Here is a 6,607-nt window from a genome sequence, read left to right on the forward strand (position 1 = left end):
AACGATTGTTAGCTATGCCGCTTTGGATCGGACCACAGATATCCAAGTGTGTCTGTTCCAAAAGATCCTGTGATTCTCTCTGTGTCTTTGCAGAAAAACTGGGTTTCACTTCTTTATTAATTAAGCAACAGTGGCACCTGGTGGCCATTTCTTTACATGACTCTGCTCTGAAGTCATTCATCAGTCCATTTTTCTTAAGTTCATTTATCACATTCATTTCTCTATGCACTAGTCTTTTATTCAATATGTTAGAACAATTCTTGTGCTTGCACAAGGCTGCAAGCCTTGCCTGTTCAGTTACACAGTCCAATTGAAAAAGACCTTTACGCATATAGGCTGCCATAATTAAATCAACATCTTTGGTAATGTAGCAAGCTTTGTCCTCAAAAGTAACCTTGCAACCTTTATTGACTCCATGTCCCACAGAGATCAAGTTACACTCCATATCAGGGACTAAGATGGCATCTTGAATCAAAATGTTTTCAATTTTTCCATCAAATTGCCTACAATACAATTCATCTGGTCCTCTCCCTGTCAAAAAAAAGTGTGGTTCCATCATCAGTAGCAACAGAAACTTTGTTTAATTCATGTCTAAATGTCTAAACCGCCCTGAGCCACTTTTGGAAGGGCAGTATAGAAATCGAGTAAATAATAATTATTATTAATAATAAATCAATAAACAGTTCAGGATGATTCATAATATTCTGGGTAGCATCTGAATCAATAATAAAATCATTTCTCTCATTTGCAGTCATTCTCACATTATAGCTTTTGTTCATTTGGCTGTCCCTTCCTTTGTTCTCAGAGTGACCACAAGGTCTGTTGGTAAAGTTCACCCCCCCCCCACTCCTTGTTGCACTGTCAGTCTCCTCATCTCTGTAGCTATGGTAACCAGGCTTCCTGTCTTTGAAGTTCCTTCCACTTTTCATGCCTTTTAACTCTGGGCAATTAACTTGTAAATTGAAACCGTTTGTTTGTTTGCTGGAGAAAGCTGTAATGCTGTTGCCATGATTTGCAGAGTCTGCCTCTTGCTGTTTAACATTACAATCTCACAGGCATGCAACCACATTTTCCAGTCTGAGTTCATTTTCAGAAACCTCCAAAACCATTCTGAGAAAATTATAACTTCCTGGCAAAGATTGCAGAATCATTCCAATAATCATCACTCACGTTTTGGATAATTAATCCAAATGCTCTTTCATTCCATGCATCCCACTCTGCCTGGGGGCCCGCGCCTTCTTCTGGTCTCTCTTGTGTGAGGATTCCATTAAGCCCTTTCGCCATTAGGAGCCTCTTCATCTTCATGACCCATTGGTCATAATTCATCCCATTCAGCTTGGAGAGACTGGCATTGCTCACATCTGGATCCATTGCTATCTTTCTGATTCACTCATTCAGCTTCGCTTTTGGGCTGCTGGGCCCATAACCCTGTTGGGGTTTGTGATTATTTAGCAAAGCGCCAAAAGAAGCTACCCACTCCAGTTACAGAGTAGAGTGCTGAGTTTAGTTGCTGCAGTCATTTAAAGAACACACATGAAGATTGTTGTACAATCTAAACTAAATAGGTTTATTGGTGAAGTACATTTGAGATAGGAAAGGCCTAGTCCTATCTATCAGCTATCAAATCAAATCAATATTTATTACGGTCACAGACCAGTATACTGTAACTATCAGCTAAATAATGAATAGGGAGGGAGAGTGAGAGATGTTTCCATTGTCTCACTAGGAGAAAAGGAAGAGGACTGACTCTTCACAGGAGTCATCACAGGAGTCAAGGCAGGGGTCACAAAGTAGAGGTAAAGCAGGTAAAGGAGACCCTCACTAACTACCTCTACCCCCAATGCCCCTTGTGGTAATAAGGATAGTTGGTACAAAAGGTCGATGCACTGGAACTCCATCTCCAACAAATTGCACAGACATTGTAATGAAATACAGGGGAACAAGATCCTGCCCACTCATCTCACCCCTCCACACATTCAGCATATCTTCTGGAATAAATTGTAGACAGTGCCAAAAGATCTGGACTGTCCTAGAATCTCTTAACAGTCAAGGTATAAGGTTTGTTAAGCGACCCTCAATATGCACTTCTCTTTTAAGGACATTAGGGGCATCTTCCTGGATCAAATCAGATCAAGATCCAATATTCTTTGCAAGTGTAACTTCCCGTTACACAAGCATCTCAGCAACAAGCAGTTTCTAGCTAGTACACTCGAAGTCAGGCAACTAGTAGACTGCAAGCTACCTTCTGTTCCACCCCACCCCCACTCTTTTGTGCTACTAAAATATTGTTAGCTTTGGTTTGTTTGTTTTTAAAGACATAAGAACATAAGAACATAAGAACAGCCCTGCTGGATCAGGCTCAAGGCCCATCTAGTCCAGCATCCTGTTTCGCACAGTGGCCCACCAGATGCCGCTGGAAGCCACAGGCAGGAGTTGAGGGCGTGCCCTCTCTCCTGCCATTGCTCCCCTGCAACTGGTACTCAGAGGCACACCCTTGAGGCTGGAGGTGGCCCACAGCCCTCTGACTAGTAGCCATTGATAGACCTCTCCTCCATGAAGTCATCCAAACCCCTCTTAAAGCCATCCAGGTTGTTGGCCGTTACCACATCCTGTGGCAGAGAGTTCCACAAGTGGATCACGCGTTGTGTGAAAAAGTACTTCCGTTTGTTGGTCCTAGACCTCCTGGCAATCAATTTCATGGAGTGACCCCTGGTTCTAGTGTTGTGTGAGAGGGAAAAGAATCTCTCTCTATCCACTTTCTCCAAACCATGCATGATTTTATAGACCTCTATCATGTCTCCCCGCAGTCGTCTTTTTTCTAAACTAAAAAGCCCCAGGTGTTGTAGTCTTGCCTCGTAAGAAAGGTGCTCTAGGCCCCTGATCATCTTGGTTGCCCTCTTCTGTACCTTCTCCAGTTCAACAATGTCCTTTTTAAGATGTGGTGACCAGAATTGTACGCAGTACTCCAAGTGTGGTCACACCATAGTTTTGTATAAGGGCATTATAATGTTAGCCGTTTTATTTTCAATTCCCTTCCTAATGATCCCTAGCATGGAATTGGCCTTTTTCACAGCTGCCGCACATTGAATAGACACTTTCAACGAGCTGTCAATCACAATCCCAAGATCCCTTTCCTGGTCCGTCACCGACAGCTCAGATCCCATCAGCATATACTTGAAGTTGGGGTTTTTCGTCCCAATGTGCATCACTTTACACTTGCTAACATTGAACCGCATTTGCCATTTTGTCGCCCACTCCCCCAGTTTGGAGAGATCCTTTTGGAGCTGCTCACAATCCGTTTTGGATTTCACTACCCGGAAGAGTTTGGTATCATCTGCAAATTCGGACACATTGCTGCTTACCCCTGCTTCTAGATCATTTATGAATAAATGAAAAAGCACCGGTCCCAGTACAGATCCCTGGGGGACCCCACTTCTTACTTCCCTCCATTGTGAAAACTCTCCATTTATACCTACCCTCTGTTTTCTGTCTTTCAACCAGTTAGCAATCCACACATGTACTTGTCCCTTTATTCCATGACAGCTAAGTTTCCTCAGGAGTCTTTGATGAGGAACTTTGTCAAAAGCTTTTTGGAAGTCCAGGTAGACTATGTCAACTGGATCACCTTTATCCACATACTTGTTGACACTCTCAAAGAAGTCCAAAAGGTTGGTGAGGAAAGATTTACCTTTGCGGAAGCCATGCTGGCTCACTCCCAGCAGGGCCTGTTCTTCTAGGTGCTTTACAATTTTATCCTTGAGACAACTGTTGTCTGACTTTCATGATTACTGACAGTATCTAAGAAGACCAGTCTTGGTGTCTGCAACTGCAATCCAATGGGCCATGTAAACATAGGCGAAAACCCCATAGAACTGAACTCAGCAAGGCTTCCTTTTGAGTAAGCATACCCAGCACGGCCCTTTGCTTCCACCTCAGCAGCTTGGATACTTCACCGTCCTACGGCTCTGCTCTCTCCTTTCTACAGACTCCCTTGGGTAAAGCTTACCTGCACCTCACCAACTCCTGGATATTCTTGCCCTTCTTCTTCTTTGTGCCACCATCTCCCTGGTAACTCATCGTCAGGCAGCCACAGAGCCTGCACCCGTAAAAGCCTGCACCATCCCCTCCACCCACCCTCTCTCGCTGTCTCTCTCTCTCGTGTCAAGCCAAGCCTGCCCCATCCTTTCCCTCTTTCTTTCCCTTTCTCCCCTCTCTCTCGTAAAAGGGGAAAAGAAAGATGACCCGTCAGCCGAAATCATCTCCCATACAAAAAAATGCCCTCCCAAAGCCCAGGCACCACAGCTCACGACAACGTTGAACAGCATGCTGTCTTCCATGTCAGCCAATCAGTGGGATGCGAGAAGGCCCACAAAGCAGAATGAGACTTCTTGTCTGAGCCCAGAGCAGAGCTGCTGCCACCACCCCTGCCCAGGTGGCCTACTGACCATTCCTTCCTTCCCCTTCAGGGATGTGCAGCACGGCCCTCTCCCGCCAGCATCATCTCCCAGAAAGAGAAGCCAACCACCTCTTTGCTCGCCTGTCGAGAAGGCTGGAGGCAGGAGCTGGCCTTGGAGGTGCTGGCACGGGGGTGCACAGGGATCGCAGGCACAGGGGCACACCAGGATTGGGCCTGGTGGCCCAGTCTGGTCTTTGCCTTCCCCCACACCTGCCCACCCGGTTGTGTAAATTGTCTCACTATCTCACAAACAAAACAAACCACAACTCAAGGAAGGAATGCACCCAAGTTCTGCCTTTGTCAATCTGAGATCCAGCAAAACCAGATAGTTATACCAGTAATAGCACAGCATATTATACTCAGTGCTGACTAAAGAAAACCACAAAATCAAGCCCATCTCTCCTGATGTATCTTCAAGAGAGGAATAAGGGCTCTCTCTGCCTCGCAGTCCCTTTGAATACATTTTGAAATTTCCTCCTTTTGTGTCCCCCCTTCCCCCCAGCCAAAGGGGGAACAGTTGCCCATGACAACACTTGATTTGTATGAAAAGAAACCAACCTGGAAGCAAGGAGATCGCAAACCAATTGGAAACCAGAGCAAGGCGATCAGCAAGGGGGAAACCAGCCTCAAAAATGGTACTTGAAATGTTTCGATCAAAACGGGGTTATTCTGCTCAAATCTTGAAACAGGCCCTCTTTTTTGAGGGTGTTCCTTGAAACACTCAAAATGCTCGTTTTGCAGTAGGGATGTGCACGAAAATCTTCAGCGCCAATGGGGGTAGCACTTTAAGGGTGGGGGAGGGTGTACTCACCCCTCCCGCCGCATTTCCCCCGCCGGCGCGCTGTTGATTTTAAGCCCCTCGGGGCGGCAGCGTTCCTCCCTGCCGCCCTGTTTCCCACGTCGGCCAGAAGTGGCCGGAAGTTGCAGGCGCGCAGGCGCCCGTCGTGCATGCGCACCCTTCTGTTGTGTGCACGTGCATGCACGACGGGCGCACACACGCTCGCGACTTCCAGCCGGTGGGAGAAACAGGGCGGCAGGGAGGAACGCTGCCGCCCCGAGGGGCTTAAAATCAACAGCACGCCGGCGTGGGAAATGCGGCGGGAGGGGTGAGTACACCCTCCCCTGCCCTTAAAGTGCCACCCCCGTCGGCGTTTCGGCGCCGAAACCGCCCCCAGCGCCAAAATGTTTCGGAGGCCTTCATAATGGCCTCCGAAACGTTTCGGGCACAAGCCTATTTAGCAGTTGAAACATTTTGCAGTCAAAACATTCTGCACATCTCTAGTGTTCACCTCTGTATAATAAGTGCCTGAAAGATTGTTCAACACCAGTACTGATAAATAAATGGCTTCTACAAGTGGGGCATAACTATTACCTCAAAAGAATATAAAAGTTATGTAGTACTGTTTGGGATGGAAGATTTGCATATTTTTGAAACGGGGAAAAAGAATTCACTGAACTGCTTGTCCTCATAGTCCTGATGTAACATCTAATCAGTTTAACAACAAATTAAAATTTTGAACCTATCCCATTATAAATCCAGACTAACTGTCATAGCTAAGCTGTTTGCTTATTTTAACATGACTTTATTGGTGACCTTCAGTGGAGATGAGTCATGGAAAATGTAGTCTGAAGTTGTAAAGTAAAATGGGACTTGGTGGCCACACCCGCTAGCATTTAGCATTGAGCTACTACAAACACTTTGAAAGCTGATGAGAAAATTAGTATATGAGGGTGTTCTTGAGGTCAGAATTAGCACTGTTCTATAGAACATCAGGCTATGGGGAAAGATCTGAAAAATGAAGCGTCTATGAAGCATTGAACCAGAGCAGCTTATTCAGTCACAGTTAAAAAGGTCAGTTTTAGATACTTCAGTGTCTTTGTTGTTGGTTCAAGTCTGAAAGTCAAAATCCAAGAATAGGGATGACACAGCCATAATAATTATTATGTTTGTTAGAAGTGTTCAGCAACACATTTAAAGCTGTGCAGAAAAACAAGTGGGCATTATTACCTTTTTTCTAAATCAGAAAAATGTGGAACAGAGCAACTTGCTCAAGTCCACAGGCAGATTCACTGACAAACCAAAGAGCATATTAGCGCTGTTAAACACATACATGGCAAATATCACTTGGGTTCTCTTCCCTTGCAGGCGAA

This window comes from Hemicordylus capensis, chromosome 1, assembly GCF_027244095.1.
Source record: "Hemicordylus capensis ecotype Gifberg chromosome 1, rHemCap1.1.pri, whole genome shotgun sequence".
In the NCBI taxonomy this organism is placed as follows: Eukaryota; Metazoa; Chordata; class Lepidosauria; order Squamata; family Cordylidae; genus Hemicordylus; species Hemicordylus capensis.